This window comes from Equus przewalskii, chromosome 6 (assembly GCF_037783145.1).
Source record: "Equus przewalskii isolate Varuska chromosome 6, EquPr2, whole genome shotgun sequence".
Taxonomy (NCBI): domain Eukaryota; kingdom Metazoa; phylum Chordata; class Mammalia; order Perissodactyla; family Equidae; genus Equus; species Equus przewalskii.
Window position 1 is genome coordinate 95,995,640 of NC_091836.1, and position 14,369 is coordinate 96,010,008.

Genomic DNA, 14,369 nt, shown 5'->3' on the forward strand with positions numbered 1-14,369 from the left:
TGGGATTCGATCCCACATTTTTCTGATGCCAAATTTCATGCTCTTGACTATTCTGATACAGCCTCTCTACAATCGTGTTCCTCCCTTGCTTACAATCTTTTGATAGCCCCCATTGTCTGCAGCAAGGTTCCTCATTCAGCTGTAAGTTGGCTGTGGATGCAATGCTGAGTGCCTATGAATATGGTTGATAAAAAAATTATATCTTTACTTTTACCAACCTCTAATGCACTTTAGCAGATCTTTCACTTATGAATGTAGGCAAAACACTATACCTGTATCAGCAGTGCCTCTAACTTTGTCCCCCATAGAATCACAAATATTTTGATATAACTTCAAAGTTGCAAATATCTCAAAATATTATTTATTGTCACCACCATTTTTGTAATCATATTAGTTGTTAGGCCTGCCACTAAATCTTGTCATTTAATGCATTAATAAAGACGCAATATACATTATGATATCACAATTTAAAAAATACGTTGGTTCAGTGCAAATACCTTCCTTTGAAATCCTAATAGTCTTGTTTTATATCTTTTGTTTTTTGGAAGTAATGTTGGTTTACAACATTATGTAAATTTCAGGTAAACATCATTATATTTTGATTTCTGTGTAGACTACATCGTATTCACCACCCAAAGACTAATTACCACCCATCACTGTACACATGTGCCCTTTTATATCATTTAAAAGTATCACTCTGAGAAGAGCTTCATAGGCTTCATGAGAATACCTAGAGGTGCAGGGCACACACAAATTTCAGAAACCCTGCTCCATAGGATATAATCCAAACTCTCTCATATGGCATCCAAACTTTTCATGGAATCTATTGGACAAAGAGCATTTCTTGGCCCCAGCTTAGCCCATCAGAATCTCTCTTAATGATTTTTTGAGCTGGAATTGAGGGTTGAGCCAGCTTCCCTCTGGGAACATAATTTTGAACTTAGACTGTGGAGTCCTTGATGGCTGTGTTTCCCCCATTCTGGCCAAAGGAGCCTATATGTGTTAGGGGAGAATAAAGCTAAATAAATACATCCGTAAATAAAAATAAATCAGTAGGATTTAGTCACCTCTATTGCTTTACTGTCTCTCCTCAGGCTCAATTTAAAATTCTCCTTTATGATTGTCCTCGAACTTTCTGGCCCCTTCCAGGTCCATCCTGTTTATCATTAAGCTGTACCACCAGGTTAATCTTTCTTAAACGGTAGCTACGTTCACATGACATCACTCCTCAAAACACTTTCATGGCTCCCCATTGTCTACAAACCAAAGGTCAGACTCCTTCAACGGATTCACATTCAAGAATTTCCATGTAATGGACCCACCTTGCCATTCCAACTTCCTCCTCTCCATCCGTCATCCTGCAGTACAGCCGCACTGGATGCCTTGCTACTTCCTGTTAGTGGCACTCTACTTTCCTCCTGTGCCTCCCTCCCACTCCTCTCTGTCTGTAGGAGGCCTCTTTACCCTTCACATGTCTAAATCATACCTACTTGTCAAGGTCCAGCAGAAATGCAACCATTCTCATCCAGTCCTAATTCCTGATTCTTCCCAGTAGAAATAAAGTCTATTTTCGGAGCTTTATTTAGAATTCGCCTATGCCTTCCACTGGGCTTTTTCTTGATTCTATCTAACTATAAGACTATTTAATATGTAACTTTTCTCCCATAATAATAATAGTAGTAATAGCAATGGAGCATTTATCCCTTGCCAAGCACTGCTGAACACTTTAATTGAACTGTCTTATTTAACTCTTACAGCAATCCTGTGAGTTAGAAACTATTATTGTACCATTTTACAGGTGAAGACACTGAGGAGCTAACAATTAGAATATCCCACAAAAGGATGGAAGTACTAGCCTTCAAACCCAGCCAGTCTGACCCTCAGCTATGCTCCATTGTTCTGCTTTCAGAACTGAAAACAGGTCTGAGCTTGGTACAACTTGATAGCCTCACAATGCCCAACGTCGTGCTTTGGGTATGACCCGTGTTCAAGAAAGATTTGGGAAGATTGTTTTTAGATATTTACCTTGGGATCACCTTGTTTGAGACAAAATGAAACTTAGAAAAGATAGTCTCTCGTTCTAAAAAAAACCATGGTATTCCTTTTTGGTGGCATTAGCTGTGAACTTAACTTTTTTTATACTTGCTAAGCTAGTATGTAACATGCTGGCTACACTTAATAATTGCTCAATACATGTTAGCAGTAGTTATCATGCTTTATTCTTGCCGTCATTAATGCTTTTGTCACCACAGCGAGTTAGGAAGGAATATCCAGGATTCCCATTGTGCATGAGAGAACACTGAGTCTCCAGCAGGTTGAACAATGTGGTGAAGATTCTGGTCTAGTTGCCTTCAAAGCCAGAACTGAAACCAGCGGCTTTTCATTTCCAGCCTGGGACTCAAAGCAACAGAGCCCACAGCACTCACCTAGTCTCAAGAACCACGTCTGCCTCCTTAACAAAGAGTGGAAATGCAATCCATTCATTACTGGCCTGTGACGTGTTCAGCAGCATTCAGAAACTCAATTTATATGATTATCTTTATTCATTTGCTTAAAACAAAAGTTTCAATGAAAAACAATTGAAGAAAATGAAAAAAGAATTTCTGGTGCTTAACTGGCACCAGAAAATTTAAGATGTTATGCAACTTCAATTTTTAAATAGCATTTTCTTCCACCTCAGAATCACAAGCTTAAGGAAAAATAACCAACCTTTATTTTGAAGTCCCTGGTTTTTGTTATTTCATGGTAAATTTTTAAATGCTTTAAGATAACACCTTTGATTCATTCTGGCTGGAAAGATGAAGCCAATCTGATAACGAATGCTGATACTCCAACTTTAAAAGATCTTTACTGCTAAGTCATTCCCTACTTACGATCTATCATCTTTCCCGAGGAAGAAAAACTGTTATAGAGACTATCTGGACAGAAGGGGAAAAATTAAATCTAACAGCTTTCTGCAACACACATGCCTTTCTCTAGAGACAACTCCAATGGTCTTAACTGTAATAAGAAGTTAATTGTTAGTAGCCTTCCCTCTGCCAGCTTTCTTCAAGTTCAGTCCCCAAACAAGCACACTGCCTTCAAAGTAAAGAGATTCATTGCACAGGTGGGGCAATGTGAGCGCTCAAGCTGGGAGCAATGATCCAGGGGCTTCATATTCCACTCCATCTCTGACTTTCCTTGTGACTGTAAACAGATGACAAATTACCCCTTATTTGAACTCAACAGCTGTCGACTCTCCCCACCTTAGCCCCATCCCCTCCCCTCCCCTTCCCTAATGTGATCTTCCAGAATATCCTGCTTCTATTAATAACACCAGGATCCCACCTAGTCACTGTGTTCCTTCATGGTTGCTACAAAGATCTCCATTCAGCTGTGCAGGCCCCTGTCCAGATACCTGCCCAAATGCTAAGGAATTAGATCCTTTTCAGGCTATTTTTTTCTACTACTTCCCCTCCAGATGTTGTGAGTTCACTTTACCATTTAACGTTTTATCAAAATCAAAAACAACAATCCCGGTCACCGTGCCGCGAAAACTGGAGGGGATCCACTCCTCTGCACTCAAGGGGAATATGATGCAACAGGAGCATCCTGTTAGTTCGCAATGACGCAGCCTCAGCTTGTGAAGGGCGTGGCAAACTGTTAGACCTCAACTAGCGCTCGCTCCTTTCAGATTGCTAAGGCTTCATTTCAGACAGGCATCTTTCTGTCTCCTGAGCAGGGCCAAGAAAGGGAACTCAGAACTGGAATTCTGAGAGCAGTATGTCATAGAGTTTCATTGCTCATGTCAAAAACAATTGCCACCAATTTTATTATTTGGGTCAGTTTTATAGTTTTCCAAGTTCTAGAAGAACGTTGATTAAAATGGCCCCTGGCCACTTTTGCTCGTCCTTTTCAACTGCGCCATACAAGTAGTCTTCTGAGAGAGATGTAATGGGATGTAAACTTAGCTTTCGACTAGACTTCAGGTAGCAGAGAAATTCTAGAACGACTGGATGACGCCACGTCAACTGGAACAAGCCTGTTAGGTAAAGACAGGGCTTTCCAAAGTGAAGGCAAAATCAACCATTTAGGCGTGGAAGAAATATTAGAACTTCTTTTCCTATTTTTTTATCTCATCATTTCAAAATTTTATTTTACATGCCTGTTTTCATATGTATGTAGAATATTGATAAACTGATAAATTTGTGTAATTCATTAAAATTCAATGTGCGAATATTGGTGGAAGCTCAAAAATGTTTTATCTGTATTGTTGTGTTATCAAAAATATTTGGAAACTACTGGATTGTTACATTAACCAAATAACAGAAAGATGCTTAGAGGTACAATAACATCCCAGTTATTCACTTTCATTGATCCATTTCCCTTTATCCCATGGACTCAGAGCCAAAGCCACCTTTCTGCTTTTTCATGCAGTCCAGTTTACATGTAAAAGGGCAGGGCGGTTGGCATTTCTGACCATAAGAACACACTTGAGCCATCACCTTCAAATTTTCACATTCCTCCAAACCTCATAGTCTTCCTACAATCTGCTCTCTCCCTCCTCACCCAAATGCTGCTGCTTTCCACGGACAGTTGCGGTCACCCCCAGACACTGCCTGCGTTGGGGCCTTCACTCCACTCACCCCGCAGCAGGGCCATGCGCACGTAGTGAATGGCAGGTCTCCTGGGATCTCACAGCCCACATCCAGACTCTAGTCAGTGGCTGTGTCTACTCTGACTTCCCTGCCTTGAGTGTGCACCACTTCTCACCTCAGTGACTGCCATTTCCCTTGCTTTCGTTGCCTCCCTCCACTCCATCTTTCTCGGGGTCATATATCTAAAAGGCATATTTGATCACGACCCACACAAATACTCCTAAAAGTCTTCTGCTCCTTACCATTGCCCTCAAGGTACAGTGTGAGCTCCTCTGCACGGGACAGCACAAGTAGGCTATCATCTAAACCCAGGCTCGTCTCCCAGCATTCCCCTCACACTTACGCTCCTGAAAGACTGAATTTGCCGTAGTGTTCTACACACACCTCCTGTTTCTTTGGATCTCCATGTTTTGTGTACTAACTTCCAAAAGCCTAGGATGCCCTTCATGCCCTCTCTTGACCTTTATTTGCCTGGGTAACTCCTGTTTCTGCTCCAAGACTCAGCTCTCTTCTGTTCTCATCAAAGAAGACTTACTTTAACCTTCATACTTGGCTCAGTCTCCTGTTAGACTTCTTATCCCTTCATTTATTAAGTTTATTCTCACCCTATTGTGTCCCTCTGATCTGTTTATGTGTCAGCCTCTTCCCCTAGAATAGGAGTTCTTTGAGGTCAAGGACTTTCTCCTATTATATTGCCTTCCCAGGGCCCAACACACAATATGAGCTCAAAAATATTTATTAAACTGAACTGAGCGTAGCTTCTACTTCTCCAGAATGTCAAATGCAATAAGTGATTCAGCTGTTCACCTAGGGCATCCCTAACCATTTGCTCAAACAACGCATCTGATGGTGCCGAGCTAGTCCACAGCTTACGCTTGTAGGCAAGCTTGCAAATAAAGAGAAAAAAAGCCCTTTGATCATATCAAGTATTTCCTAAAGAGCATGGATTCTGGTAAATCAAATTTGCCTTGTTCTACTGCACTGTGATGGTTTTGTTTTGCAAGTTTTGCCCAGGAACTGAGAAGAATTGAAGACCATGCATAAGAGAAGGAAAAAAGAGCTGGAAAAGTTCATCTGAGGAGGAGGAGGAGAGGAGACCAAGGAGCGAGAGGCGTAAGGGAGCTGGCAAGACGGTGGATGACCTGACGTTGCCCGAGGAGGGGCTCCCACTGCCCGCCTCGCCCCTGCATCTCCAGTCAGTGTCACTAATTCACAGGATTTGTGGCATGAGGATATTTCTCGTGGGAACTGGAGAAAAGGATAAAAGATAAGCTTATGCGTGTGTAAAAGTGAGAAGTAGAGAGGAGCAGGAGAGCAGAAGCCCATAGAAATGAGCAGCAATCCTGAGAAATTTGGATTTCTCTGACAGAGAATTAAGCGGGGGCTGAAACCAATTGTATCCAGATCTCTGAGAAACAAAGGACCCCTGGCTAACACCTGGGCCCACACCAAAAATGGACAGCCAGCCAGCCAGCCAGACAGACAAAGGTATAATGCACAGTCCTGGCACGCTATGTATTTGAAAAGACACATCAGGAATCCATTGACAGGGTCTCCACTTAAGCAAAACTAGTAGAGCATGGTCAGATTCTAGAGAGGACAGACAATGCTGGTCCGGATAAGCCAAGAAAAGCTTTTTTTGAAAAAGCAGGAGTAAAGCTGGGCTTTGAGTCATCTGGAGAAACGAGTTAACTGGACATAATTTGGAAAGGGAAGAACCACAAGTGTGGAAGCAGCAGTTTCAAAAGAAGAATCAATTGGGCTGGCCCCGGTCGTGTAGTGGTTAAGTTCACATGCTCCTCTTTGGCAGCCCTGGGCACGTGGGTTAGGATCCCAGACGCTCATCAAGCCATGCTGTGGTTGCATCCCACACACAAAATAGAAGAAGATTGGCACAGATATTAGCTCTGGGACAATCCTCCTCACCAAAAAATTAAAAAAAAGGATCAATCAATCTGATTAGGGCAGAGGGTATATTTGAGACAAATAATACATTTTTCTTCCATAAATGTAGCATCTCACCTCTTTGAACTCGTATCAAATAGCTTAGCATTCTCACCAAATTCTTTCATTCAGCTATCAATCATCTCATTACCCATGTTTATACTCTGAAAACCAAGCCAGTCTATCAAGAACTTTCAGGCATAAGATTACCCTGGGCATCTATGACTAATAATTTCAAATTTCCCTTATGGTCCTTTGCTGACCACAGTATTTGAATTACTTTGATGAAAAAAATTCTTTCTTTTAATATATTTTGAGGGCTGACCCTAGCAGTTTGCACAACGTTAAAGTTTTTCTGAGTCCTCGCTATCACTGACACTCCATTTCTTTCATTGGCATCTGGGAGACGAGGTAACTAGATGAGGTCTTCTAAAGTTCCATTAAAACTACAAGGAATTGTACCTGTCCCTTTCCATTTATTGGTAACATGGATGCTCGCTGCTGTTTTCAGACAGGCTGAGTTGAACGTTCTTGTTTGTTTCTAATATAGGCAACAGGTAAGAGGCCTTAGAGAAGGGCTGGCTGGGTGCAAACCCTTCTCCAACTCCCTCCTGAGATGTAGGCCTTAGGTAGTTATTTCATTTGCCTCTGCAACTCGTTCCTCATCTGTGAAATGTTGATGCTACTAATAGCACCTACCTTGTTTGCATGAATTAAATGAGCTAATGCTAAGGTATGTCTATCAATTACAATTAGGTTCAGCGATGAGAACAAAGACCCACAGAAAAAGTCCACAAGTAAGCCATCTGGTATGGCAGCTCGACTGGGTCTGGAGGCCAGGCTCTTTCTTGTTACTCTACAGTACTTAGCATCTGTGCTCATAGCCATTTCATTATCCTACAGAGCTTCTGAAGCTGGAGACTTCACATTTCCAGCAGCAGGAGGAAGGGGCAAAGGAGAGAGTGTTACTTGTGTGTAAAGGAGCCTTCTGTGACACCCCACCCACAACCTCGCCATCCTCTCACCACGCAAAACTTACCACACGCGCTACATGTGATGGGGGTTAGGGATAGGGGTTGAGGACAATTATATCATCTTTAGCTACATGGCAACATTTTCACATTTTTTAAAAATCAGATTTATCTTACTAGAGAAAAAAAGGAAGCAATTAGCAGTCTGTGCTATAGCATGTGAACATTCCAAAAGGTTCGTAGAACATAGGTAGTGTTCATTAAATTCAAGATAGTGTATTTTTAATATTTTCAATTATTAAGGTTAATTGAGTTTTGTCATTTCTTAACATGGTTAATACAAATTCCAATGTTTAGGGTCCAAATTCACTTGCTTGTTAAACTACAGAAAATCTCTTTCACATTCACTGTAACTCTGTACAGTATTTTAGTGAGCCTCACCACAAAGGTGTTCTGCTTTTCCTTTGCTAATTATCTTCTAGAAACTGAATCATCATCCCAGTCGCATTATAATTCAGTCTCCATCAGTTGCATAAAATGCTTGAGGAATGGGTTTCTGCCCACTGTGATTTTTTTAACTGGGAGGTAACTAGAAAACCTCTTTTACTCTCATTGTGTTTTCATGTTTCAGTTCTATAAATAATTTTTTTGCAGGCTGATTCATGTGTGCTGCCTTAACAAATATTGTAGTTAAAAGGTTCCCATCTTTATTTAAACTTAAATCCATGCAGTGTTTAGGGTCCTCATTCTGATCGATAATCCCCGTTGTTTAACTACGTGTTTTTGTGCATCTTGTATGTGTGAAATGGCTTAAAAGGATACAGTGCACAGATCCTAGGGCCGTCAGCCCACAGAAGCTCTTTTGTTATTTTGTTTTTTACACTTCCTACAGTCAACAGATTTTCTTATCTACAACCTCATGCTCATAAAAGTAGAGTTATACACAAACTCTACTTAGAATCTCAATTAATTACATGATAATCAAATAAAGCTTTCATATGCCATTGGAATCACTGGAATCATAGATCCATTTTCGGAGTCTAACTAATGCCTGTCTCATTTTCATCACATAGAGTGTCAATATTACTTAACATCAAAATGAGCCTAAAAATGTCTTTTGCTTGAGAAGGACCTATTGCAAGCATCACTTTGTAAAAATATAAAGAACAATTATTCGGGCAAACCAGGTTTACTAGTCCTAAACTAAGCACTTTCCAGTCTATCCAATTTCCATAGATGGTGTTTATTCATAAGTTCAAACTAGAATATCAAAAATTCTAAGCATGGTAAATAGCCAAAAGAAAATAGGCATGCTGATAAATGATCAGCCTGCAAAATGTCATCTGTTAACACTCTTTCTGAACAAACATAAAAGCCCATGCGTCCAATTTGTTTTTCTGCCCAATAAACTCATGACATGGGAAGTGATTAATGTACCATTACTTGAATATCACTGACGCATATACTCAGTCACATGGATCACATACTTAGAATAAAAACTTGTCAGAAGTGAATTGCTGGAAAAAATTGAGGCCTCAAAGCACAAAATCACTTGTAATTGAATCAATAATATTTTCAGAAATTAAGGCACCTGTTCTAGTTAAGAATAGAACTGCTGTGAAAACTACATGGTTAACTTTGCTATTTCTTTTCCTGGGAATAAACTGATTTTGCACCACTGCATTGGACAAGAATCTGGGTTCATGTTCAAAATGGCTAGAAGTATCCAAAAAATAGACTTTTATAACCATATGCTCCAAACACTCGTTATATCTTCAGAAAACCAACTACAATGAGAGTTGCTGATATTTCACTGACTTACTCTAGATAGTTAGTATTTGATGGAAATATATATATTTTTTAAATTTGGGATAGGGTGCTAAGAACTATAAATAGAACTAAAATGGGCGATAGACTATTTTTTGCAAGGCAGCTTTAAGAAAGCTAAAGGAAGGCAAAGCAAACTGCACTCAAGCCAGGACTTGCGCTCCTGAGTTAGTGACTGAGAAGAAACTGACACGTATGCAAAGGGCAGGAAAAAGCATCGATAAAACCAGCTTTTATAATGTTTTCTGTCGTGTTCGTAGGTACTCTGTCATGAAGTACCTAATCCTGCAAATTGGAAAAGAATTTTGAAAAAAACCATACTTTAGTGCACATGGTTATTTCTCCCTAGCTATTTTAGCTGAGAAGATGAAGAAGAAAAAAAAAAGAACTGCCTAATTATTTTATTTTTTTCCATTTCAAGAAAATAATCTAAAAGTATAGTGGGACTTAAGAGACAGGAGTCAACCATTCCCTTACAGAAGAGTGTTAGTAATGGCACATGGGATCAAATCTTTCTTCCACTGAGTACAGGTCCTGTGTTTACATCTGTCAAAAGACCACGTGTGGGAAGGATGAGTTCTCTGGCCTGTGGGCATATCCAGTGGTGCACCGGAGCTGCCAGTACTGCACAGAAGTGGTATCAGAGCCAAGTGGTAAATTTTCAGGAATTTTGCCAACTAGTTGCTGAACACAGCTACTATTAAAAAAATTGCATTACATAAACTTACAATTCAAAAATTATATTAAAAACAAGGTAATAAATACTCAAAACTCTTCATTTCCTAATTATTTTTTGTCATATTTTGCTGTGAACTATGCTCTTGAGTTTATTTACATCTATTTTATCTGTATAATATAAATACTACTAAATGGTAGATTCTGTGTATCTCTTCCAATTAATTCCATGTTCAGTGACATCACATTTGTAGCTGGAAATTGGCAACTCTGGGAGTATTTGCACCACTGACAACATCAAATACTATGACTCATGGGTCGACTTTTGTTTTGTTGATTGTCTAGACATAAAGTGATGGAAAATGTTGATGATGAAGATTAAATTTGAAGTGGATCATGTATCTAGCTGTTATATTACCTATTGCCCCCCAAAATGAGGAAATATTCTTACAGTATTCAAAAACTGTTAAAAAAAGAAAGTAATCACTTGCATGATTGACTAACGAATAAAGTTGCAAACAACATCTTCATTGTTTCACTTTTATCTGACCCATTAAAATAAATGCAAATATCAGCCAACATTCATGTTGGATCTACACTCATTTATCAATGTCACGAGTGACTCCTTTGTCAAATCTGATAGTAATCAAGTATTTTTTGTAGTCTGATTTTTGTCAGATCATTATTGAATTACAATTCAACAAAGGTAGGCTGCAAATAGAAGAGTTTAACAAAATTAACAAATGCTTTCATTGAGAATAAGTGATTTCATGGAATTTACAATAAAGAACGTTATTTATTTTGAGGTTAGTCCCTTGGGCGAGTGGTTGAGTTCATGCATTTGGCTTTGGTGGCCCAGGGTTCTCCAGTTCAGATCCTTGGTACAGACCTACACGCTGCTCATCAAGCCGTGCAGTGACGGCATCCCACGTAGACGAGCTAGAATGACTTACAACTAGGATATACAACTGTGTGGTGGGGCTTTGAGGAAAAAAAAAGGGAAGATTGGCAACAGATGTTAGCTCAGTGCCAATCTTCAAAAAAACCCAGAAATAAACAGCAAAAAAGAATACTGCTTATTTCATTATTATTTGTAAATGTCGTGCTATTTAGCCTTTATGCCATTAAAATTTATTATAAACTTAGGCACACGTACATATGCATGCTCTTTATCAGAGAGCCTATTGTTAAACACCTCCCACACCCCACTGTCGATACCCAAGCTACGGCACATTCCTCTAAGAGTATACCACCCCAGTAACTCAGGACGGCTTTGTGCTCTAAGAATTTAACCAATCTGTTCTTGCAAATATTTATATTTTTAACCTGTACTTTCTCTTGCCCTAGTTGTAGCCATTATTGTGTAAATTATCACTCCTCTCAGATTGGTTGAAACCTTTAGGTATAGTATTTAAGAGTTTAATGAATTTGTCTTCATTCTATCCATGTTTTGCCCATTTGTGAGTCCATCTGTCTCAATCACATCTCCCCTCAGCTTCCATTATTTCAAAATGGAGACCCTCCACCTGTCTGATTGGACCTCTGTCTTTGCTTGTTTCTGTCATTCAGAAATCTCCTATAAATCAAAGACCACAATATGCATTCACTTGATTAAATTGCTTTCCAAGATTATCCATGGATAATTCCAAGATCTGGAATCTAGAAAACCCAGAGAAACTTATGCCAACCTCAGTGGCATCAATAACAGGAGGCGAGTTCCACTCTCAACCCTGTGCCAGAGACTGCAACTGGCAGATGAATAAAAGGATCAAGATCCAGGCAGAAATAGGGACTGGGAAGAGAAAATAATGAGAGGACTGGGAGATGATCAAGAAAGCATTCCAGTGCCTGAACATTGTTGTGAATGGTTTTCCAGATTGAGGTGCATCCATAAGTAACTGGCTGTTAGTATAGGGCTCTTTCATTTTTAAAATGTTAGTAACACCTACAAAATACCACACATGTGCCAGGGGCTGGGGATACACAGTGAGCAAGACATACTTGGTGCCTGCCCTCGGGGAGCCCACACTCTAAGGTGGGGAGGGATAACTTGCTCGTTTTTCTGCTTCCTAGGGAAGCGTATTTATTTTCTATGTCTATTGTAGCACTTATCTTCTCATCGGGCTTCTTCAGAGCTTACCATCCAACAGTATTCTGAAAAATAGCTTGATTTCAAATTTTCCTAAAAGTTTATACTATAAAAATGTATTATTATAAAAATTTATTACTATATCCCCCCAACTCAGTGTTCTATTCATCCACTCCTACTTGTTCTTACATCATCTCTTCTCATTAAAATCATCTGCAAGTCCTATATTATCCGCCTCTCTCACCTCACTCTCTGACCACATATTCTGGTATTCTCCTTCACTCCACGCCAGCCACACCGGCCTCCTTGCTGTTCCTCCTACTCCATGGAGACCTGCCAGGCACGTTCCAAATTTAGATAGTTTGCACTGGGTGTTCCTTCTGCCTGGAAAGTTTTTCCTTGTAGATATTCACACGAGTCACTCCTTCATATCCTTCAGATCTTAGTTCAATGGCATTTTCTTAATAAGACCTGCCTGACTACCTGTGATGGTTGTTATTATGTTTCAACTTGGCTACTGTGCCCAGCTGTTTGGTCACACACTAGTCTAGATGTTTCTGTGAAAGCATTTTGTAGATATGCTTAACGTTTACAACCAGTTGACTTTAATAAAGGAGCTTTCTTCCGATAGTGTGAGTGGGGCTCACCTAATCCATTGACGACCTTAAGAGTAAAAACTGAGGTTTCCAGAAGAATGAATTCTGCCTCGAGATTGTAACATAGATCCTGCCTGATTTTCCAGCCTGCTGGCCTGCCCTACAGATTTCAAAGATTGCCAGCCCCCACAAACATGTTAGCCAATTCCTTAAAATACTTCTCTCTATATATAGATAGAGATAGAGCACAAAGCTATACTGAGATACATATGTCTCAGATATATACTATATATACTGATATAGGAGATACATATACTGAAATATATATAGAGAGAGAGATATACAGATAGATATACAGATATATATACAAACAGATAGATAGATATACAGAACCAATAGGAGAACCCTGACCGATGCACTATCGTACTTACACTTGTATTCCCTGGAAATTCCAACTCCCCTTATTTTCCCGTATTCATTTTCCCCCATAGAATTCTTCACATTAACACATACTCTTCAATTTACTTCTTTTTTCAATTTATTACTTATTGACTATCACCTGCCCAGTAGAAAGAAGTACCATAAAGGCAGAGAATTTTGTCAGTTTTGTTCATTGATGTGTCCCGGTGAATAAAACCAACCAAAACAATGCCCGCTACAAGGCGGATGCTGAATCAATATTTGCTCAGTGTATGAGGGGCTATGACCTCCAAATATAATGGACGAGACAAAAATTATGATAATTATATGATTAAAAACAACTTACCGCCATTATCTGAATGTTTAATATTATTATTAATATTGATACTAATATTATAGAGAAATTACTATATACAAGATATGCACAATCTCATCTTTCTGTGGATGCATCATTTAAAATCACAGGAACCCTATGAGGTAAGTTCTGTGATGACTCTCGGGTTTTCCATGGGACATTGATTTACAGAGATTTGATGACTTGCACAAGCCCGCATAGCTCATGAATGTCAGGATGTAGTAAGTGGACTAAAGCTCACGTAGGTCTTCCCCTGGGGCCTGTGCTCTTAATTCCTCTGATATTGGGAACTGTTTGAGGCATCAAATCTTTACCTCAATTCTCCATTACTCTACATGACTGGAAAGACCAACACGGCTAAACCTGGCCAAGTTACCTTTTAAGACAGAGGGTTTTGCCCTAATGAGCCCCATCTCAAATGGATACTCATCTAGTAATTGGTCTTATTTTCATTCTGACCTAAAGAAAGGGTAGGGTTTTACTTTAGCAAGACTTTTATCTTTCCCTTCATTTTCTTCCACTGTTATGAACAGTTCATTTGTAATCTGGAACTATGAACTATAAATTTTCCTAATAGCCATGCTTAGCTCCTCAGAAGACCCACCATACTGCCTCACTTTTATTATTACAATTTGTCAGATTGACTGTCAATTGAGAGACTGGTTCTTTGCTATAATAGGTCGTGAAATAATAAGCAATTTAAGTGCATATTCATTGATCATCTTTCCCAATTCTTTCTGTAGCGAAACTCGTGTGACTTTGAAATCAAGTTGCATTACAAACTTTCAGGAAATAACTGGAGAATGGATATGAACAGAAGTAGCTTCCACTAAAGGTCTGATTTGAGGATAAGTC